Below are 24613 nucleotides of genomic sequence, written 5' to 3'. Positions count from 1 at the left end.
ACTAGCGTGTGAGATGAGTGCAATTGTGAGGCAGTTTTACTTAGGGTTTATTTTGCTCTTGTTTTTTCAATTTGTGTGTATGTGTAGACTTTAGATTAATAATTTTAGACTTTTTGTAATTAAGTATTTAGTGAATGAATTTCCCACTCAGCACTGCTTTAGATGCATCCCAGAAAGTTTGATATGTGTATCTTTATGTTTATTTCATTCAATGTATTTTCTTTGAGACTCCTACTTATGGACTATTTAGAAGTGTATTGTTTGCTCTTCAAGTGCTTGGAAACTTTACCATTATCTTTCTGATATTAGTTTCTAATGTGATTCTTTTGTGGATGGAGAACATACTCTGAATGATTTCAATTCTTGTAAATGTACTAAAGTTTGTTTTATACTCAAGATATAGTCTATCCCAGTATATGTTCTGTGGGCACTTGAAAGGAAGGTGGTATCTGATTTTGGATGGGTTGTTCCATATGTTTATGTTAGATCCTGTTGTTTGATTATGTTCCTGAGTTCTGACTTTCTGTCTGGTTGTTCAGTCAGTTGTTGAGAGATAACTGTATAGGACTTGCCTATTTTTCCTTTTAGTTCTAACAGTTTTTGTTTAATATTTATCAAAGCTCTGAGTTTTTTGGTGCATGCACATTTAGAATTACTTGGTCTTCCTGATAGATTGACTCATAATGATGTAATATTCCTCTCAACTTCTGGTAATTTTCTTTTCTCTGAAATATAATAATACAGCCATTCCTGCTGCCTTTTGGTTATTATTGCCAAGGAATATTTATTTTCATTCTTTTACTTTAAATGTCTCTTTGTTGTCACTTTTAATGCAAATTCTTATAGACACATACAGTTAGGCCATGTTTTTAAATCTACTGGACCAATCTGTCTTCTACTGATATACATAGGCCAATAGAATTTAAATGTTATATACTTTTTTATATGTTAAGGATTAATTTTGTCATATTATTTTTTGTTTCATATTTGTTTTTTCTCTTGTTTACTCTTCTAGAGGTTTTTCCCATGCCTTGAACTTTTCAAAATTCCACTTGGATTGACCTACAGTGTTTTGAGTATATCACTTTGTATAACATTTGTAGTGGTTGTCTAGACTGAGCTACTGAGCACACACACAGAGGTATAACATTATATACACATAACTTATCAGTCTACAGGTATCAATGTTTTATCAATTCAAGTGATACACAGAAATCTTACTATGCTTAACATCCTTTTATTCTCACCCATATATTACACAATTATCTTAAATATTTCCTCTATATATGCTAAAAACTATTTAAAAACCTAGGACAACAGCAGCCCCTCAGCCTGTCATAGCAGGAACCAACACCCATCAGCAGACCTTCACCATCCCTGTGACTGGTTGGCCCTGGTTTCACCCACTGAAGGGCAACACAAGTTTTGGGACATCCCAAACCTTACAGCCTGATGTGTCAAGTACTGGCCCTACCTACCAGCAGTCTGAATGACCCATGGACCTGCACCAAGGCCCCAGAGCCCATCTCTACTCACCTGTGGCCAGAACTAGCCCCAGGACCTGGCTTAACATACTGGTCAGCAGACGCCAGCCCTGGGACTTCCTGGAACCTGAATCCACTGACCAGTAAGCCAGCACTAGCTTGGCAGCTTCCTGGGGTTTCACTGACAGCTGCCTTAAGACCGAGCCCCACCAACCAGTGATTTGCAGCCCCGTACAGGCAAGACCTGGAAACCAACTAGACCAGGGCCAGCTATGCTTATTAGACCACTCACAGTAGTCAGCAAGCCACAAAAGAAGGACCCATACAACCCACATAGTGGACACCTCTAGTTCAAATGACCAAAGAGGAGTGCACTGCTGGGGTACACAGAATATTTCCTACAAAATGTCATTTCTCCAAAATTGGGAAATAGAATCAACATACTAGACACATAGTGATAGCAACAGCAAGCTACATAAACTGAGATGACAGAGGAACATATTCCAAATGAAGAAACAAGATAAAACTTCAGAAAAATAACTAAGTGAGGTGGAGACAGGAAATCTACCTGAGAAAGAGTTGAAGGTAATGATTGTAAACATGATCAAAGAACTTCGGAGAAAAGTGGATGCCCACAGCAAGACGTTAGAAGCTTGCAATAAAGAATTAGAAAATGTAAACTGAACAGAGATGAAGAATACAACACTGAAATAAAAATATACTAGAAGGAATAACAGAGAAGGCAATGGCACCCCACTCCAGCACTCTTGCCTGGAAAATCCCATGGACAGAGAAGCCTGGTAGGCTGCAGTCCATGGGGTCTCGAAGAGTTGGACACGACTGAGCAACTTCCCTTTCACTTTTCACTTTCATGCATTGGAGAAGGAAATGGCAACCCACTCAAGTGTTCTTGCCTGGAGAATCCCAGGGATGGGGGAGCCCGGTGGGCTGCCGTCTATGGGGTCGCACAGAGTCAGACATGACTGAAGCGACTTAGCAGCAGCACCAGAAGGAATAAACAGGAGACTCAGTGATACAGAGGTATGAATCAGTGAACTGGAAGACAAAGAAGTGGAAATCACTGAAGATGAGTGGAAAAAAGAATAAAAATAAATGAGGGCAATTTAAGATACCTTTAGGATAACATTAAGTATTCTGCCACTTTTGTTATAGGAATCCTAGAAGGAGAAGAGAGAAAGAAAGGAATAGGAAACATTTGAAGACATAATTGACTATGCCAAAGCCTTTGACTGTGTGGATCACAATAAACTGTGGAAAATCCTTCAAGAGATGGGAATACTAGACCATCTGACCTGCATCTTGAGAAACCTATATGCAGGTCAGGAAGCAACGGTTAGAACTGGACATGGAACAACAGACTGGTTCCAAATAGGAAAAGGAGTATGTCAAGGCTGTATATTGTCACCCTGCTTATTTAACTTCTATGCAGAGTACATCATGAGAAATGCTGGACTGGAAGAAACACAAGCTGGAATCAAGATTGCCGGGAGAAATATCAATAACCTCAGATATGCAGATGACACCACCCTTATGGCAGAAAGTGAAGAGGAGCTAAAAAGCCTCTTGATAAAAGTAAAAAAGGAGAATGAAAAAGTTGGCTTAAAGCTCAACATTCAGAAAATGAAGATCATGGCATCTGGTCCCATCACTTCATGGCAAATAGATGGGGAAACAGTGGAAACAGTGTCAACTTTACTTTTTTGGGCTCCAAAATTACTGCAGATGGTGACTGCAGCCATGAAATTAAAAGATGCTTACTCCTTGGAAGAAAAATTATGACCAACCTAGATAGTATATTCAAAAGCTGAGACATTTCTTTGCCGACTAAGGTCCGTCTAGTCAAGGCTATGGTTTTTCCTGTGGTCATGTATGGATGTGAGAGTTGGACTGTGAAGAAAGCTGAGCACTGAAGAATTGATGCGTTTGAACTATGGTGTTGGAGAAGACTCTTGAGAGTCCCTTGGACTGCAAGGAGATCCAACCAGTCCATTCTAAAGGAGATCAACCCTGGGATTTCTTTGGAAGGAATGATGCTAAAGCTGAAGCTCCAGTACTTTGGCCACCTCATGCGAAGAGTTGACTCATTGGAAAAGACTCTGATGCTGGGAGAGATTGGGGGCAGGAGGAGAAGGGGCCGACTGAAGATGAGATGGCTGGATGGCATCATGGACTCGATGGACGTGAGTCTGAGTGAACTCTGGGAGATGGTGATGGACAGGGAGGCCTGGCATGCTGTGATTCATGGGGTCGCAAAATGTTGGACACGACTGAGGGACTGAACTGAACTGAACTGAACAGATGCACCCAACATAGGAGCACCGCAATATGTAAGGCAAATGCTAACAAGTATGAAAGGGGAAATTAACAGTAACACAATAATAGTTCAGTTCAGTTCAGTTGCTCAGTCATGTCCGACTCTTTGCGACCCCATGAATCTCAGCACGCCAGGCCTCCCTGTCCATCACCAACTCCTGGAGTTCACTCAAACTCACGTCCATTGAGTTAGTGATGCCATCCAGCCATCTCATCCTCTGTCGTCCCCTTCTCCTCCTGCCCCCAATCCCTCCCAGCATCAGAGTCTTTTCCAGTGAGTCAACCCTTCGCATGAGGTGGCCAAAGTACTGGAGTTTCAGCTTTAGCATCATTCCTTCCAACGAAATCCCAGGGTTGATCTCCTTCAGAATGGACTGGTTGGATCTCCTTGCAGTCCAAGGGACTCTCAAGAGTCTTCTCCAACACCACAGTTCAAAAAGCATAGACTTTAATTCCCCACCACACCTATGGATAGATCAACTAAACAGAAAATTAGCAAGGAAACACAGACTTTAAATGATACAATGGGCCAATTAGACCTAGTTGATATCTATAGGACATTTCACCCCAAAACAATGAATTTCACCTTTTTCTCAAGCACACACAGAACCTTCTCCAGGATAGATCACATCCTGGCCATAAATCTAGCCTTGGTAAATTCAAAAAACTTGAAGTCATTCCAAGCATCTTTTCTGATCATAATCTGGTAAGATTAGATGTCAACTACAGGGGAAAAACATCTATTAAAAATACAAACAATGGAGGCTAAACAACACACTTTTGAATAACCAACAAATCACAGAAGAAATCAAAAAAGAAATCAAAATATGCATAGAAATGAAGGAAAATGAAAACACAACAACCCAAAACCTATGGGAATCAGTAAGAGCAGTGCTAAGGGGAAGGTTCATAGCAATAGAAACTTACCTCAATAAACAAGGGAAAAATGAAATAAATAAGCTAATTCTACACCTAAAGCAACTAGAAAAAGAAGAAATGAAGAACCCCAGGGCTAGTAGGAGGAAAGAAATCATAAAAATTAAGGCAGAAATAAATACAAAAGAAACAAAAGAGACCATAGCCAAAATCAATAAAGCTAAAAGCTGGTTCTTTGAGAAGATAAATAAAATAGACCTACCATTAGCCAAACTCATCAAGAAAAAATGGAGAATCAAATCAACAAAATTAGAAATGGAGAAATCACAACAGACAACACAGAAATACAAAGGGTCATAAGAGACTAACATCACCAACTATATGCCAATAAAATGGACAACTTGGAAGAAATGGACAAATTCTTAGAAAAGTATAACTTTCCAAAATTGAACCAGGAAGAAATAGATCTTAACAGACCCATCACAAGCACAGAAATCAAAACTGTAATCAGAAATCTTCCAACAAATGAAAGCCCAGGACCAGACGGCTTCACAACTGAATTCTACCAAAATTTTAGAGAAGAGCTAACACCTACCCTATTCAAACACTTCCAGAAAATTGCAGAGGAAGGTAAACTTCCACTCATTCTATGAGGCCACCATCACCCTAATACCAAAACCAAACAAAGATGCCACAAAAAAAGAAAACTACAGGCCAATATCACTGATGACCATAGATGCAAAAATCCTTAACAAAATTCTAGCAAACAGAATCCAACAACATATTAAAAAGATCATACATCTTGACTAAGTGGGCTTTATCCCAGGGATGCAAGGATTCTTCAATATTTCCAAATCAATCAATGTGATATACCACATTAACAAATGAAAGATAAAAACCATATCATTATCTCAATTGATGCAGAGAAAGCCTTTGACAAAATTCAACATCCATTTATGATAAAAACCCTCCAGAAAGCAGGAATAGAAGGAACATACCTCAACATAACAAAAGCCATTTATGATAAACCCACAGCAAACATTATCCTCAATGGTGAAAAATTGAAAGCATTTTCTCTAAAGTCAGGAACAAGACAAGGGTGCCTACTCTCACCACTACTATTCAACATGGTTTTGGAAGTTTTGGCCACAGCAATCAGAGCAGAAGAAGAAATAAAAGGAATACAGGTTGGAAAAGAAGAAGTAAAACTCTCACTGTTTGCAGATGACATGATCCTCTACCTAGAAAACCCCAAAGACTCCACCAGAAAATTGCTAGAGCTAATCAATGAATATAGTAAAGTTACAGGATATAAAATTAACACACAGAAATCCCTTGCATTCCTATGCACTAACAATGAGAGAACAGGAAGAGAAATTAAGGAAACAATTCCATTCACCATTGCAACAAAAACAATAAAATACTTAGGAATAAATCTACCTAAAGAAACAAAAGACCTATATGTAGAAAACTATAAAACACTGATGAAAGAAATCAAAGAGGACACAAATAGATGGAGAAATATACCATGTTCGTGGATTGGAAGAATCAGTATAGTGAAAATGAGACTACTACCCAAGGCAATCTATAGATTCAATGCAATTCCTGTCAAGTTACCAACGGTATTCTTCCAAGAACTAGAACAAATAATTTCACAATTTGTATGGAAATTAAAAAAAAAAAAAAACTCAAATAGCCAAAGCATTCTTGAGAAAGAAGAATGGAACTGGAGGAATCAACCTGCCTGACTTCAGACTATACTACAAAGCTACAGTCATCAAGACAGTATGGTACTGGCACAAAGACAGAAACATAGATCAATGGAACAAAACAGAAAGCCAAGAGATAAATCCACATACCTATGGAACCTTATCTTTGACAAAGGAGGCAAGAATATACAAAGGAGAAGAGACAATCTCTTCAACAGGTGGTGCTGGGAAAACTGGTCAACCACTTGTAAAAGAATGAAACTAGAACACTTTCTAATACCATACACAAAAATAAACTCAAAATGGATTAAAGACCTAAATGTAAGACCAGAAACTATAAAACTCCTAGAGGAAAACATAGGCAAAACACTCTCGGACATAAATCACAGCAGGATCCTCTATTACCCACTTCCCAGAGTAATGGATATAAAAGCAAAAATAAACAAATGGGACCTAATTAAAATTAAAAGCTTTTGCACAACGAAGGAAACTATAAGCAAGGTGAAAAGACAGCCTTCAGAATGGGAAATAATAGCAAACAAAGCAACTGACAAAGATTTAATCTCAAAAATATACAAGCATCTCCTGTAGCTCAATTCCAGAAATACAAATGATCCAATCAAAAAATGGGCCAAAGAACTAAACAGACAGTTCTCCAAAGAAGACATACAGATGGCTAACAAACACATGAAAAGATGCTCAACATCACTCATTATCAGAAGAATGAAAATCAAAACCACAACGAGGTACCATCTCATGCTGGTCAGGATGCTGCTATCAAAAAGTCTACAAACAATAAATGCTGGAGAGGGTGCAGAGAAAAGAGAACCCTCTTACACTGTTGGTGGGAATGCAAACTAGTACAGCCACTATGGAGAAGAGTGTGGACATTCCTTAAAAAAAAAAACGAACTAGAACTGCCATACAACCTAGCAATCCCACTGCTGGGCCTACACACTGAGGAAACCAGAATTGAAAGAGACACATGTACCCCAATGTTCATCACAGCACTGTTTACAATAGCCAGGACATGGAAGCAACCTAGATGTCCATCAGCAGATGAATGGATAAGAAAGCTGTGGTACACGTACACAATGGAATATTACTCAGCTATTAAAGAGAATGCATTTGAATCAATTCTAATAAGGTGGATGAAACTGGAGCCTATTATACAGAGTGAAGTAAGCCAGAAAGAAAAACAGCAATACAGTATAAAAATGCATATTTATGGAATTTAGAAAGAAGGTAATGATAACCCTGTATGCGAGACAGCAAAAGAGACACAGATGTACTGAACAGTCTTTTGGACACTGTGGGAGAGGGGAAGGGCAGGATGATATGGGAGAATGGCACTGAAACATGTAAGATATCATATGTGAAATGAATCGCCAGTCCAGGTTTGATGCATGATACAGGGTGCTCAGGGCTGGTGCACTGGGATGACCCCAGGGGGTGGGATGGGGAGGGTGGTGGGAGGGGGCCTCAGAATGGGGAACACGTGTACACTCATGGTGGATTCAAGTCAATGTATGGCAACACCAATACAATATTGTCAAGTAAAATAAATAATTTAAAAATAAATAAATTTTTTAAAAAGAATGCATTTGAATCAGTTCTAATGATGTGGATAAAACTGAGCCTATTATACAGAGTGAAGTAAGTCAGAAAGAAAAACACCAATACCGTATATCAATATATATATATGGAATTTAGAAAGATGGTAACAATGACCCTTTATGTGAGACAGCAAAAGAGACATAGATGTAAAGAACAGACTTTTGGACTCTGGGAGGTGAGGGTGGGATGATTTGAGAGAATAGCACTGAATTATGTATACTATCATATGTGAAATAGATAGCTGGTCTAGGTTCGATGCATGAGACAGGGTGCTCAGGGATGGTGCACTGGGATGACCCTGAGGGATGGGATGGGGAGGGAGGTGGGAAGAGGGGTTCAGGATGGGGAACACATGTATACACATGGCTGATTCATGTCAATGTATGGCAAAAAACCACTACAATATTGTAAAGTTATTAGCCTCCAATTAAAATAAATATTTTTTTTAAAAATTGAGAAGAAAAAAATCATCTGATCATCTCAATCAATACAGAAAATTTTTGATAAAATTCTATATATATTTATGATTTTAAAAAACCTCTTAACAAAATGCATATAGAGGGAACACATCTCAACATAATAAAGACCTTATATTAAAAGCCCATAGCTAATATACTCAATGGTGAAAACCTAAAAGCATTTCCTGTAGCATCAGAAATAGGAAAATGATGCCCACTCTCACCTCTTTTATTCCCTATAGTACTGGAAAACATAGTCACAGCAATCAGGTAAGAAAAAGAGAAAAGTAATACAACTTGGAAAAGAAGAAGAAAAACTGTCACTTTTTGAAGATTGCATGATACTATACATAGATGATCTTAAAGATACCATGAAAAACTATTATAGCTTATCAATAAATTTGGTAAATTTTCAAGGTACAAAATTAATATACAAAAATCTGTTGCATTTCTATATACTAACAATAAATAATCAGAAAGAGAAATTAAGGAAACAATCCCATTTAAAATCACATTTAAAAGAATACAGTATATAGGAATAAACATACCTAAGAAGGTAAAATTCCTACACTCAAAAAACTGTAAGACACTGATGAAATCTGATAACATAGATAGAAAGATACATCACATTCTTGATTTGAAGAATTAATATTGTTAAAAGGATACTATCCAAGGCAATCTACAGATTCAATGCAATCTTTATCAATTACATTTTTCAGAGAACCAGAATACTTTAAAATTTATATGAAAACACAAAAGACCCCAAATAGCTAAAGCAATTTTGAGAAAGGAAAATGGAGCTGGAGAAATCAGGCTCCCAGGCTTTAAACTATACTACAAAGCTTCAGTCATCAAAACAGTATGGTATTGTTACAAAAGCAGAAATATAGATCAATGGGAAAAGATAGAAAATCCAGAGATAAGCTCATGTACCTATGGTCAATTAATCTATGACAAAAGAGGCAATGGAGGAAAGGCAGTCTTTTCAATAAGTGGTGCTGAGAAAACTGGACAACTATATGTAAAAGAATGAAATTAGAACACTCCCTGGTATTTCCCTAGTGGTCCAGTGTTAAGACCCTCTGCTCCTAATACAGGATGCATGGGCTCCATCCCTGGTTGGGGAATTAAGATCCTGAACACTGCACTGGACAGCCAAAAAAAAAAAAAAAAGAACACTATCTAACACCATACACAAAAATAAACTCAAAATGGATTAAAGACCTAAATGTAAGATCAGATACTATAGAACTGTTAGAGGAACGCACAAGCAGAACACTTGCTGACGTAAATCGCAGTAATATCTTTTCTGATCCACCTCCTAGAATGATGAAAATAAAAACACAAGTAAACAAATGGGACTTAATTAAACTTAAAAGTTCTTGCACAGCAAAGAAAAACATAAACAAAACAAAGAGACAACCCACATAATGGGAGACAGTATTTGCAAATGATGTGACTGACAAAGGATTAATCTCCAAAATATACAAAGAGCACATGCAGCTCAATATTAAAAAAACAACCCATGCAAAAAAATAGGCAGAAGATCTAAATAGTTGTTTCTCCAAAGAAGGCATTTGTTGTTAAGTTGCTAAATTGTGACCGACTCTTTTGCAACTCCATGGGCTGTAGCCCACCAGGCTCCTCTGACCATGGGATTTCCCAGGCAAGAATACTGGGCTATGTTGCCATTTCCTTCTCCAAGGGATTTTCCTGTAGGATTGAACATGTGTCTCCTGCTTTGGCAGGCATGTTCTTTACCACTGACCATCAGGGAAGCCCATACAAATGGCCCCAAATCACTAATTATAGAGAAATGCAAATCAAAACAATCAGGTATCACCTCACAGCAGTGAGAAAGACCATCATCAAAAAGTCTATAAATAATAAATACTAGAGAGGGTATGGAGAAAATGGAATACTCCTACACTGTTGGTGGGGATGTAAATTGGAAGAACCATTATGAAGAACAGATGGCATTTCCTTAAAAAACTAAAAGTGAAACTAATGTATGATCTAGTAATCCCACTCCTGGGCATATATCTGGAGAAACTGTCATTTGAAAAGATACACTGCAATATTCATTGCAGCACTGTATAATACAATAGCCAAGATGTGGAAACAACCTCAATGTCCATCAACAGATGAGTGGATATAGAAGGTGTGGTGTGCATATACAGTTTAGAAGTATTCCACTTCTCAGAGAAAGACAAACATGTGATATCACATATTAATATGTGGAATCTAATAAAAATGATACAAATGAACTTATTTACAAAACAGAAACCGACTCCACAGCTCTTGAAATCAAACTTATTACCAAAGGGGAAACATAGGAGGAAGTGGCAAATTAGGAGATTGAGATTAATATATATAGACTTCTACATATAAAATAGATGACTAATGAGGATCTACTGTAAAGCACAGGGACTCTACTTAATATTCTGTAATAACCTATATAGATAAAGGATCTGAAAAAAAAGATATTTATACATGTATAACTGATTCACTTTGCTGTACACCTGAAACTAACACAACACTGTAAATCAGCTATACTCCAATAAAAAATTTTAATTCTGTTTTAAAATTTTTAATTGAAATATAGTTGATTTATAATATGTTAGTTTCAGGTGTAAAGCAAAGTGATTCATATATATAAATTTTCTTTTTCAGATTCTTTTCCCTTTACAGGTTATTACAAAATATTGATATAGTTCCCTGTGCTATACAGTAGGTCTTAGTTGGTTATCTATTTTATAATATTATGTATATGTTAATCTGTAACTCCTAATTTATCTGTCCCCAACAATCACCCCTGCTATCCACTTTGGTAACCACAGTATGTTTTCTATGTCTGTGATACTGTTTCTGTTTTGTAAATAGATTCATTTGTATCATATTTTTAGATTCCACATATAAGCAATATCATATGATATTTGATTTAAAATGGGCAGAGGCTCTAAATACACATTTTTTCAAAGACATCAAATGGCCAACAGGTACATGAAAAGGTGCTCAAGACCAATGATAATCAGGAAAATACAAATCAAAACCACAATGAGATGCTACCTCACAACTGTTGCAATGATTATTATAAAAAGACCAGAGATGACTAGTGTTGTCAAGGATATAAAGGAATTCTTGTGCACATACTACTGCATGTCAATTGTATCTCAATGAAACTAGAAGAATAAAAAAACAGCTATAGAAAAAAAATCAATATATTTGTAAAGTGTATTTTGCCACATAACATATTCACAGGCTCCAGGAATGAGGGCATGAGCCTCTTTGGGGTGCCATTATTTGGTTTACCACATAAGTGTACAGGTGAAAATGCTCATCCTATCCTTGACTCTTATACTCCATGGTACTATTTTAATAACAAGTTTAATATACATTTAATGGTTTAAACAGTTATTTATTATCTCACAGTTTTGTGGGACAGAAGGTCGGTACAGCATAGTTCAGCTGGGTGCTCTGCTTCACTGAAGTACAGGCACAGCGTGAGGCTGGCTCAAGTTGAAATCACTGTGTGTCACTGGGCTGGGTTAGAGACTCTGGGGAAGATTCCACCTTCACATATATTCAAGTTGTTAGCAAAAGTTAGTTTCTTATGATCTTAGGACCAGTTGTTACCTTTCCTTAACACATGGCCCCATTTATCTTCAAGCTAACAATGACATGGAATCCTACTTGTGATCTGAATCTCTGAATTCACCTTCTACTGTGAATTTTAAGTGCACATGTGATTAGATTCACGCTTCCCTGGTGGTTCGGGGTAATCCACTTACAGTTCAGGAGACACGGGTTTGATCCCTTGGTTGGGAAGGTCCCCTGGAGGAGGGGCATGGCAACCCACTACAGTATCCTTGCCTGGAGAATCCCATGGACAGAGAAGCCTGGCGGGCTATAGCCCATAGGGTCACAAAGATTTGGACATGACTGAAGCAACTTAGCACACACACATGTGGTTAGATTAGGCACACTTGAATATACAGGATAATCTTTATATCTTAAAGTCAGGTGATTAATAACCTTAACGACATCTGCAGATCCCCTTCTTGCATAGACTAGCATATTCTCTCAAATAACAGGTTGCAAAAGATCATGAAAGCTATTTCATACCCAGTAAACTTAAAATTTGGTATTGTGACTTCCTCCCAGGCAAGGAGGAGGTTGAGAAGAAAAGTATTTCGGTTCTAGTTTAATTTATCAACTACTGTTTCTCAATGCCAGTGCTTAAAACTGAATTTCTTTGTTTCCTTCCTTAATTCTAACAAAAGTTTTATAGAGTACATATGGATTAAAGAGAGATAAATCCCTTGCCTAATAGAAATTACAGACTGGTAGGGGAATCAAATAAACTAATAGGTAATAGTGAAGGCATGGCAAGTAAACACAGGAGCAAAAGAGGATGGGGAGTGCAGGGGAATGCATATATCCTAGTCTTAAAGTGTCAAACTACACCATCTAAAAGAGATATCATCTACCCCATGTAATAAAGGATGAGTAAGTGTTAGTTCTCCCAGTGTTTGCCCTAGTATCTTGTTGTCTTTTTATTTCTTAATTTTCATTTCAATTAAGAAAGAACTTAAAGAAATAAAAAATCATTGTGTGGTCACTGGATTTATCTTCCTAGGATGTTCCAACCATCGTGAATTATAAGTGTTGTCCTCCCAGCCTTCTTGATCATTTACCTCTTAACTCTTCTGGGAAATAAATTCACATTAACAATGGCCAGAGTCAGTCCTGCCCTCTGCATTCCAATGTTTTATTTTCTCAGCACCTTGTGTTTCTTGGACATCTGCTACTCATCTGCCACCATTTTGGTCATGCTGGGGAACTCCAAGGGGAAGAAGACCACCTTGTATGAGGGCTGTCTTTCCCAGACCTTACTCCTTGTGACCGGTGCTGGTGCCGAGGGTGTCTTGTTGGCTACTGTGACTTACAATCACTATGTAACCATTTGCCACCTTCTTCAATATCTGCTTCTCACGAGTCTGAAGGTCTGTGTGTATTTTGTTGATTGGAACTCGACTGTGTGGGCTAGAGGATTCTGTGAAACACACAGTGCTGACACTCAGTGTGGACTCAACAAGATCATCCACTTTCTCTGTGATGTACTTTTGCTCCTGAAGCTCTCCTGCCCTGACTCCTCTCTCAGTGAGTCTGTGCTCCATGTGGCCAGTGCTACCACTGGCCTGAGCCCCTGCCTATTCATTGCAGTGTCCTACTGCTTATCATCTCTGCCCTCCTTAAGATTCCCTCTGCTCAGGGCAGGAACCAGACCTTCACTATCTGTGCATCCTACCTCTGCGGTGGTCTTTTATGGAATAGCCAACTTTAACTATGATAGACCCAATACAGGCTATATCCTGGACATCCTGGTCTCTGTGCTCTTCTCTGTTGTGATCCCCATGATTAACCCTGTCACTTATAGCCTAAGAAACTAAGAAATCAAGGGTGCCCTGAGGAAGTGGATGGAGAAGGTGGATTCTCTAGTTATATCAGTGAATAGATCAATATTTTTCATTCTGGAAAATCTTTTCTTTTTCTCTTTTTTATAGTTTTTCACATTTATTTGTATGATAATTCTTTATTAAAATATTATTTTAAGTAATTCTTTTTAAACAATTTTAAAATTGTGTGCATTTAAGGCATACAACATGTTGGTTTGATACAGATATACATAGTGAAGTGGTTGCTGTTGTTGCTGTTTAGTCACTAAAAGTTGATCTCTTTTGCAACCCCATGGACTGTAACCTGCCAGGCTCCTCTGTCCATAAGATTTCCCAGGCAAGAATACTGAAATGAGTTGCCATTTCCTTCTCCAGGGTATCTTCCCACCCCAGGGATCAAACCTGTGTTCTTTACCACTGAGCCACCAGGGAGGCCCAAAGTGATTACTACAATTAACATACCATCTCCTCAAAAAGGGAACATTGTTGTTGGGAATGTAAATTGGTGCAGCCACTATGGAAACACTATAGAAGTTCCTCAAAAAACTAAACAGAGTTGCCATATGATCCAGTCATCCCACTTCTGGGCATATATCTGGATAAAACTGTAATTTAAAAAGATACATGAATGAGACTTCCCTGGTGGTCCAGTGGCTAAGACTCCATGCTCCCAATGCAGGAGACCTGGGTTTGATCCCTGGTCAGGGAACTAGACCCCACATGCCACAACTAAGAGTTGGCATGATGCAACTAAGACCCAGCACAGCCAAATAAATAAATAAGAAAAAAAAGAAAGAAACATGTGCCCCTCTGTTCATAGTAGCACAATTCACAACAGCAAAGATATGAAAACAATCTAAATGTTCATTGACAGATGATTGCATAAAAATGTGGTAATATATACAATGGAATACTACTCAGCCATAAAAAAGAATGAAATAATGCCATTTGCAACAACATCAATGAATCTAGAGATTATTATACTAAGTGAAGTAAGTCAGAAAGAGAAAGATAAATACCATGCGGTATTACATATGAAATCTTAAAAAAAAAAAAAAGACGCAAATGAACCTATCTATGAAACAAACAGACTCACAGACATAGAGGAGTGACTTGTAGTTGCCAAGGCAGAGAGAAGGTGGAAAAGGGGTGGATTGGGAGTTTGGGATTAATAGATGCAAACTAATATATGTACGATGGATACACAACAAGGTCCTACAGTAGAGCACAGGGAACTATACTCAGTATCCTGTGATTAACCATAATGGACAAGAATACGAAAAAGAATATACATGTATAAATAACTGAACCACTTTGCTGTACAACAGAAATTAATACAATCAACTATACTTCAGTAAAACAAAAAACATATCATCTCCTCATATAGTTACCATTTCCTTTGCAAGAAGAGCCCCTGAAATCTACTCTCTTAGCATATTTTCAATGTTCAATACATTATTATTAAGTGTAATCATAATGAAACACATTAGATCTCTAAACTTACTCATCCAAACTACACAACTACAACTTTGCACTCTTTGACCAATATCTCCCCATTTTCCCCACCACACTTCACCCCAGCTTCTGGTAACCATCATTTTACTCTCCACAAGTTCAACATCTTTAGATTCTACATGTAAGTGAGATAATGCCAGTATTTGCCTTTCTGCACCTGGCTTATTTAGCATAATGTCCTCTTGGTTCATCTGTAGTCTCAAAAATGATACAATTTTCTTCTTTGCTTTTTAAGGCTGAATATATCTATTGCATAGGAACCTGGAATGTTAGGTCCATAATTGGAAGTGTTCAAATAGGAGATAGCAGAGTAAGCATCGACATTTTAGGAATCAGTGAACTAAAATGGATGGGAACAGATGAATTTAATTCAGATGACCATTATATCTACTACTGTTGGCAAGAATCCCTAAAAGAAATGGAATAGCCCTCATAGTCGAGAGGCTGAAATGCAGTACTTGGGTACAATCTCAAAAATGAGGGCAAGTGGGGGCTACTCTTTGTTGCAGTGAGCAGGCTTCTCATATGCAGTGGCTTCTTTTGCTGTGGAGTGAGGGCTCTACGTGTGTAGGCTCTAGTAGTTGTGGTGCTGAGACTAATGGGCTCTAGAGCCTAGTCTCAGTAGTTGTGACACACAGACTCAATAGCTCCATGTCATGTGGGATCCTCCCAAAGCAGGGATAGAACTCATGTCCCCCAACCAGCAGGTGGACTCTCAACCACTAGACCACCAGGGAAGCCCTCTTTGCCTATTTCTTAATTAGTTTTTTTTTCTCACTAATGAGTTCTATGAGTTCCTTATATATTTGGATATGAGCTTCCTAGTCATATGTATAATTTGAAAATACTTTCTCTTATTCTGTAAATTTGTCTCTTCTGTTTGTTTTCTTTGTCGTGCAGAAGTGTATTTAGCTTAATGCAAATCCATTTGTCTATTTTATTTTTGTTGCTTGTGCTTTTGAGGTCATATCTGAAAATCATTGCCCAGACCAATGTCAAAAACTTTTGCCCAGTTTTCTTCTTGTAGTTATACAGTTTCAAGTTTGACATTTAAGCTTTTAATCCTTTTTAGTTGATTTTTATATATGGAGTGAGGTAAGTGTCCAATTTCATTGTTCTGTATGTGGATAGTTGGTTTTCCTAATACCATTTATAGAAGATACTGTTCTTCTCTGTTTTGTGTTTTGGTACCTTTCTCAAAGATCAGTTCAGTTGCTCAGTTGTATCCGACTCCCTGTGACCCCATGAACCACAGCACGCCAGGCCTCCCTGTCCATCACCAACTGCCTGAATCCGCTGCACTGAATATGCCAGCAAATTTGGAAAACTCAGCAGTGGCCACAGGACTGGGAAAGGTCAGTTTTCATTCTAATCCCCAAAACAGGAAATGCCAAAGAATGTTCAAACTACTGCACAATTGCACTCATCTCACATGCTAGAAAAGTAATGCTCAAAATTCTCCAAGCCAGCTTCAATAGTATGTGAACCATGAACTTTCAGATGTTCAAGCTGGATTTAGAAAAGGCAGAGGAGCCAGATATTAAATTGCAAACATCCGTTGGATCATAGAAAAAGCAAGAGAGTTCCAGGAAAACATCTACTTCTGCTTTATTGACTATGCCAAAGCCTTTGACTGTGGGGATCACAACAAACTGGAAAATTCTTAAAGAAATGGGAATACCACATTACCTTACCTGCCTCTTGAGAAATCTGAATGCAGATCAAGAAGCAACGATTAGAACCAGACATGGACCAATGGATTGGTTCCAAATTGGGAAAGAGTACACCAAGGCTGTATATTGTCACCCTGCTTATTTAACTTACATGCAGAGTACATCATACGAAATTCGGGGCTGAATGAAGCACAGGTTGGAATCAAGATTGCTGGGAGAAATATCAATAACCTCAGGTATGCAGATAAGGAAATCAGTCCTGAATATTCATTGGAAGGACTGATGCTAAAGCTCCAATACTTCAGCCATCTGATGCAAAGAACTGACACACTGGAAAAGACCCTGATGCTGGGAAAGACTGAAGGCAGAAGGAGAAGGGGACAACAGAGGATGAGATGGTTGAATGGCATCACTGACTCAATGGACGTGAGTTTGAGCAGGCTCCAGGAGCTGGTGGTGGACAGGGAAGCCTGGCATGCTGCAGTCCATGGGGTTGCAGAGAGTTGGACATAAGTGAGTGACTGAATGAACTGAACTGAATGTGATGCCTTCAGCTTCTTTTTGCTCAGCATTGCTTTGGGTATTTGGTGTCTTTAGTAGTTTCATACAAATTTTATAATTATTTGCTCTATTTCTGTGAAAAATGCTAGTAGTATTTTGGTAGTGATTGTAATTAATCTGTAGATAACTTTGCATAATATGGATATTTTAGCAATATTAGTTTTTCTAATCCATAAATATAAATATATTTCCATTCATTTGTGCCTTCAATTTTTTCATCAATGTTTTATAGTTTTAATGTTCTGGTCTTTCACCCCTTAGGTAAAATTTATCCTAGGTATGTTTGATGCTATTGTAAGTAGAATTGTTTCTTAAACTCTTTTTCATTTCATTTGTTATTAGTATATGGATATGAAACTAACTTTTATAGGCTGATTCTGTACACTGAATCTTTATTAAATTATTGTTTCTGTTTTTTGGTGAAGTCTTTAGCATCTTACATGTATAATATTATATAATCTGCAAACAGTGACAATTGTACTCCCTCCTTTCCAATTTGGATGTCTTTTCTTTCTTTTTCTTGCCTAACTGATCTGGTTATGACTTTTAGTATTATAGTGAATAGAAGTGATAAGAGCTGTCATCCTTGTCTTGTTACTGATCTTAAGAAGAAAAGCTTTCAGCTTTTCACTGTTGACTATGTTAGCTGTGGGCTTATCAATATAGCTTTTATTATGTTGAGGTACATTCCTTCCATATCTAATTTGTTAAGACTTTTTATCACAAAAGTGTGTTGAATTTTGTCAAATACTTTTCCTACATCCATTGAGATGATCATATAATTTTTGTTCTTCATTCTATAATGTGGTATATCACATTTAATAATTTGCATATATTAAACCATCACTGCATCCAAGAATGAATCCAGCTTGCTCATGGGGTATGATCCTTTCCACTGTGCTATTAAATTTGGCTTGCTAGTAGTTTTTTGAGGGATTTTATGTCTATGCTCAGAAGGATATTGACCTGTAATTTTCTTGCAATATCTTTGTCTAGCTCTGGTATCAGGGTAGTGTTTGCCTTGTAAAAATGAGTTTGGAAGTGCTCTCTTCTCTTCAATTTTTTGGAAGAATTGAGAATTGGTACTGATTCTTCCTTAATCTAAGAAGATCTTTTTACATTTAGAGACTCAACTCTTCACTCTGTCTAATGTTTATATTCTAATTTTGATGAGGTAAAATACTGCAAGATTTTTAAACATATAGCTTTCTCCCCTTCTGTGCCCTGCTGCTGCTGCTGCTGCTAAGTCGCTTTAGTCGTGTCCGACTCTGTGTGACCCCATAGTCGGCAGCCCACCAGGCTCCCCCGTCCCTGGGATTCTCCAGGCAAGAACGCTGGAGTGGGTTGCCATTTCCTTCTCCAGTGCATGAAAGTGAAAAGTGAAAGTGAAGTCACTCAGTCGTGTCCGACTCTTTGAGACCCCATGGACTGCAGCCCACCAGGCTCCTCTGTCCATGGGATTTTCCAGGCAAGAGTACTGGAGTGGGGTGCCATTGCCTTCTCCGTTCTGTGCCCTACAGAGCTCTTTGATGGTCTGCATTTTTCTCCTTAGAAGCCACATCAACAGTGTCATCACCAGGTCATGGCAATGGCAGAACTAGAAACCAGGGGACGTGAAGACATAAGGATGCTGGTGAGAAAGAAGGGAAGCACCATGTCTAAGTGAGCAGACTAACTAGGATGATTTCATGCCAAGAGAGCAGATACACTGTTAGTACTATAGTTCCAAATACATGTTCAATTGAGCATGCAACAAGAAGAATCTAGTTCTAAGATCCAAGGCCATGGCTACCAGAACAAGCGGACAAAATTCCCTTGTACTTTGTAGAATCCCAACCTGAACTGAACTGAACCTGAATAAACCTAAATCCATGCATCTCTTTTCTTTCCCTAAAGGAAAGGAGGAGAAGGCAGTCTTTCAGGCTTTAACTTTCACTCGCATCCTAACAAAAAAAAAATCTTTCACTAAAATTCACCCACAAATGTCCCCAAAGAGATAAGAAGCTGGTTGCATGCTGAGAAAAGATGATTGTTATGACTTTAATGCATGCACAAGAGAATTAATTGCTCTTCATTCTACAGTTTCTATTCAGACTTTTGCCTTGGATCTGCACTCTGAGGAGTCCCAGAACAGCTGCTTAGAGAAAGATTACATGGTACTCCCAAAAGGTCAGTCCGCAGGTACTTATAAATGTCCATGCTAGATAAATGAGTCCCTAGAGAGACCACAGAAGGATTTTCAACTCTTGCAGTAGACAGTGAACATGTTCAAGGTAGCTCCTAGAATGGAAGCCCTCCTCATGATGCATGGCAGTCAACAGCCCGTTTTACAGAGACTGTCTTTCCAGCCCAGGAACTAGAAAGAGAGCAGCAAGCCCTTTCTAAAACTTTCGGCAAGAGTCAGTGGTAAGTTGTTCATTTACCATCACAATCGAGAAAAATGCTGCCAAGTGTCAGGATATATATACTTCTTAAAAGCATATTATAAAATATTAAACACATTTTCAATACCAGTTTCATGACATCTGTGTAATGACATAAATTTAGTATCATTTTTGTGTGTCTATGTCTATAATGCTAATAATAAAACCAGAATTGAAATGACTGTAGTGATCATTTATTTGAAAGCCTGAGAGGTTCTTGAATTCCTTAAGTAAGATAATATGAAGGAGAAATTTGTTCATGGCAAATAATATATAATGCGTAGTATTACTCCTATTCTAATTTTGAGAAGATAGAAATAATTTTCAGGGGGAAAGCATATCTCCTAGGCTATGCCATAGTATGACATTAAAGGCACGGAAAATATTTGTTTAAATAAAATGTAATTAAATTTGCATAAAGCATATTTGGAACTCCTTTTGTTCACTACCTTGGGGATTTTCATCTTTACATTGCAGCACACTGAGGTTTGGGAGATGTGTTGCAAGCAACATATCTTTATTAACTATAAGAAAGTCTTATACTTTGTGAATCATTTGCTTCTCCCATAGTCCCTTTCTTTTTAGAAATCTCATAGATTCAGGGTGATTCCTAGATATTTTCATTCTCATTCATTTGCCATTGAGATGATTTATAGGTTGGGAAAGAATGAAGCAGAGTTGCTTCAGTGTTGGGAACTGAGCCATTGGTCTCCACTGGAACCACTGCTTTTATGGGAAAGGATAACACTAAGACCACCACAGTCCAAGAGGCCATGGCACCACATTTATGTCCCCAAATAATGTTTGTTTTCTCAGGTCAGAAAGCTGTTTGCATCAGAACCACTAGGACAGAAATGTCCTCCTGATTCGGCTGAAATGTTCCATCACAACCTCTTCCTTCTCTCTGGGCCTGACTGTAGTGCTGGATTTTGTGTTTTTCTTTTTCCACTGACTTCAACCTAAGTTGTCTGTGAGTGGTCTTTGTACCCCAAGCTTGGTTACCCTGTTCACCTTCAGTAGGCAGAGGGATCAGATGCTACTGGGAGTATTAAGCCTGGGTCAGTGACCCAAGGCTCCCTCTCTTGGAGAGGTCATCAGTGGAGGCCAGCCCTTCTCCTCTCTGACAATCTTATTCATGAGAAGGAACTCAGGTTTTTAACAATGGCTCTGTGCTATCCACGGGATAGGCTGGTGGACAGGTACAATTTCCTGTCAAATTTCTGTAGAGCCACACTCTTCTCAAACCTAAGACTAAATGCATTGGTTAAGAAATGACCATCTAGATCACTTTTGAGGCAGAGATATATGTTGAAAAATCCTTGCCAGATAAAACACCTCCTATTCTCATGCTGGGGATGTTCAGGGATAGGGATAATGGTAGAAAAGTAAAAAAGCCAGTCACTCAACTCTTTCTGTAAGGGTAAATCCAAGAAATTGGTTTGGCCAATGTTATCAGTAACTTTTTTGTTTTTGTGGGGTTTTTTATCTGTGTGCTGAATTGTCAAGAAATTTAAAAGGTGTGGATATTTTTCCTATTTGGCTCTCTCTCTCTCTTTTTTTTTTTAATTTTCATAGAATGCTCTAGCAGTATGAACTTTTGATTACAGCTTTCACGGTCAGATGGATGGGATTAAATTCCAAACTATGATAACAGTAGCTGTGTAACCTTAAGCATCGGTTTCCTCCTTTATAAATCCTAATAAAATAAATAAGCTTGTTGTGATAAATACATGAGATTATGTAGACTAAGCATCCTACCCAGTACCTGGTACAACATAAGTACACCATAAACAGTAGTTAGACTTTTGTTATTGACAATTATAAGACTTTGGGTAAAACTATGCAAGGATGGAAAGGAAGTTGGGATTATCTGTATTCTGGCTTCTTTTATATGGTCAATCATATATGCATATAAACAAAGGACTAGAAAAACCCACACAAAACTGTTAACAGTGGTGCTGGGCAGATAGAGGTGTAAAGGCAAAGATATTCCATTTTCATTTGATATGTCTTTGACTCAGGGAAATTTTTAGCATATGTTTTTAAAATTTAGAATCCAATAAAATTTTAAATTTAAATAGATAATGAGGAGACCTGCCTGTATAAGTCTTTGTAACTTCCTGTGGTTCTATAAGTATTGCAAAATAGAGTTTTCTAAAATGTAAAAGGTAAATATTAAGTAAAATATGGGATCTATTTATCTACCTCTGATATAACATTAGGCTAGGAAGGCTCTCAGTCATGTGAATGTTACCATCCCAAAGGATGTTCATAAATGTGAAATACGGATTTTCCAGGTAAAAGATAGGCAAAAAGGAAAGAGTACTTAATATCTTAAGTATGACCCAGTCATAGGAATATGAAATTTTCAAGGTTCAAATAATGCCATGTTTTCAGATGTGTAATGACATTGGTAGAACAATGGAGTCGGAGGGCTGAAAGGAACGTTGTAAATGATCTTTACTTAAGACTTGAATCAATCATCTTTGCAGGAGATGTAGCAATCTAGCCTTTCCTTGAACAGCTACCATGATGGGATCTCATTGCTCTTTATATATGATAAAATGCTTGCTTATCTAGGCAAAGTTAAGTTAGAGAAACAAGAAGTTGCAAAGCTAAAGAAGACAAAGGAAGAGCAGATATCAAACAGGCCAATTAAATACAAGAGTGAGGAGATTTCACTTCAACAGGTGTTTGTCAAAGTGGCCAAGTGGACTATCAAGAAATATTTGAAATGAAGCAGGCAAACAGAGTGTGAACCAGTATCTCATCCTTGATCCATTAGTAGGGGAAGGAATACCGCTCAGTGGTAACACTGAGGCTCTGAATTCAGATCACCAGGATAACATTTTGAAGGCTTGAGCTTCTGGAGCTATTAACAGTACTTTCAATTTCATGGAGTAATTCATGAAGAGTGCCTGGCACATAGGACATGATTAAAAATTAAATGAGAGACATAGTGATGGTATTTACAGTGTAGACAAAAGAAGAAAACACAGTATTCTCTTTGAGGCAGCCTTGACTGACAATCAGAATTTAGTAGGAAGGATTCCAAAGCTGAACAGGTAAGAACAAGGTCATGCTTCCATCATTACCATAGGCTGAGATGAAAGGGAACTTCATTCATCTTACCTGATGGAAATACACGTGATTTATATGCACATAAAATTTGAGAAGCATTTGCCTATTTGATGACTTCTGAATATTTCATCTGGTTTCCTCAATGCCTATACAATAGGAAGGGTGCAAAAAGAAACCTGGGGCAAAGCAAAAATAGTTTATATTCCATAGCAATAAATTAACTTTGACATAGACACCCCAGATCTTCCGGATTTTCTTTTAGAAAAATTATCCTGAGTATATTTACTAATCATTGTGTGACTGTGTGTGCATATTTTAAGTAGGTGGGCAATTTACTAGGCCACATGAAAATGGCATTTAAATTTTTAATCATTGCTTTGTATTACTAGAAATATGAAGAGGTGTTTTCCTTATGTGCTCTAAAGGTTTTCACAATTACAACCAATTACCCTTGTTTATATTATGTCCATTTTGGTTCCTAAATAAACCCCTAAGGTTAGTCAACAAAACACTTCATGAGTGTTAGCTATTATTATCTAATGTGTGTCTCTACTCATTTGTTTGGGAAAACAGTTAAATTCAGGTATGTAAAAGTATTACTTCTTTTCAAAGTACTTCATTGAGTTTTATTTTTTTCCTTGGGTGTGTTATACTGAACTTATTTTATAGTGAACTTATTTTAATCTTTAAAGAAAAACACACCTGTTTTAAACTAAATTCAGTAAAATTTCTTTCAAGATACACATTTTTGTATATAGAACCAGCATTAAAAATCTCCTCCTCATCCTATTGATACTATAAAACCTATCCTTAATGAAGAGTAGAAAGTTATTACCATAAAGCAGAGAGTTTGAGACTATCTGTTTGTGTGCAATAGCATGGAAACTCCAAGAGGCAAGGATTCGAGGGGTTCACATAAACTCTAGTGTGGAAGTGGTGCCTATTTATGGTGGATTTTGATGTTGATGAAGATTCACAATTGTTACCTTATACAATGTGAGCATCAGGAGTATGGAAAATGAAATAAATATCACTCTTTGACCCATACTCCTAGCTCACAAAAAAATTAGACTAGCCTGTCAGACCAAAACACACACAAAAAATCTTACCATGGTTCTGATTCCACTATATTTATATATCTTTCCCCATTAATATACTTCTCAGGGATGGACTTCAAATAATTGTAAAATATTTTTTAAAAGCAGTGTGTGCAACTTCAGAAACCAAATTTCTAAAAATCACTAAACATTTAAAATTCACTTTTGTAATTTAGCTATATACAAATGATGCATTACTTTTCTCTTTGTGGGGTCTCCTTCCATGAAAGATTTAATTTCTTTCTATGAATAAACCTAAATATTTACCTACAAAAGAGGTTGTTTATCTACGTTTTTAATATCATGACTTAAGAGAAAATGCTCAT

The 24613-nt window shown here is 37.5% G+C and overlaps 1 pseudogene; it reads left to right on the top strand.

The window, feature by feature from the left end:
• The first annotated feature begins 2084 nt into the window (after positions 1-2084).
• Positions 2085-22847, top strand: LOC138069256 (olfactory receptor 5J3-like; annotated as a pseudogene).
• Positions 22848-24613: the final 1766 nt, after the last annotated feature.

The sequence above is a fragment of the Capricornis sumatraensis genome, chromosome 2, assembly GCF_032405125.1.
Source record: "Capricornis sumatraensis isolate serow.1 chromosome 2, serow.2, whole genome shotgun sequence".
NCBI classification, from domain to species: Eukaryota; Metazoa; Chordata; class Mammalia; order Artiodactyla; family Bovidae; genus Capricornis; species Capricornis sumatraensis.
Note: the sequence above shows the minus strand (reverse complement) of the source record. Positions and strands in the feature narration are given on the sequence as shown.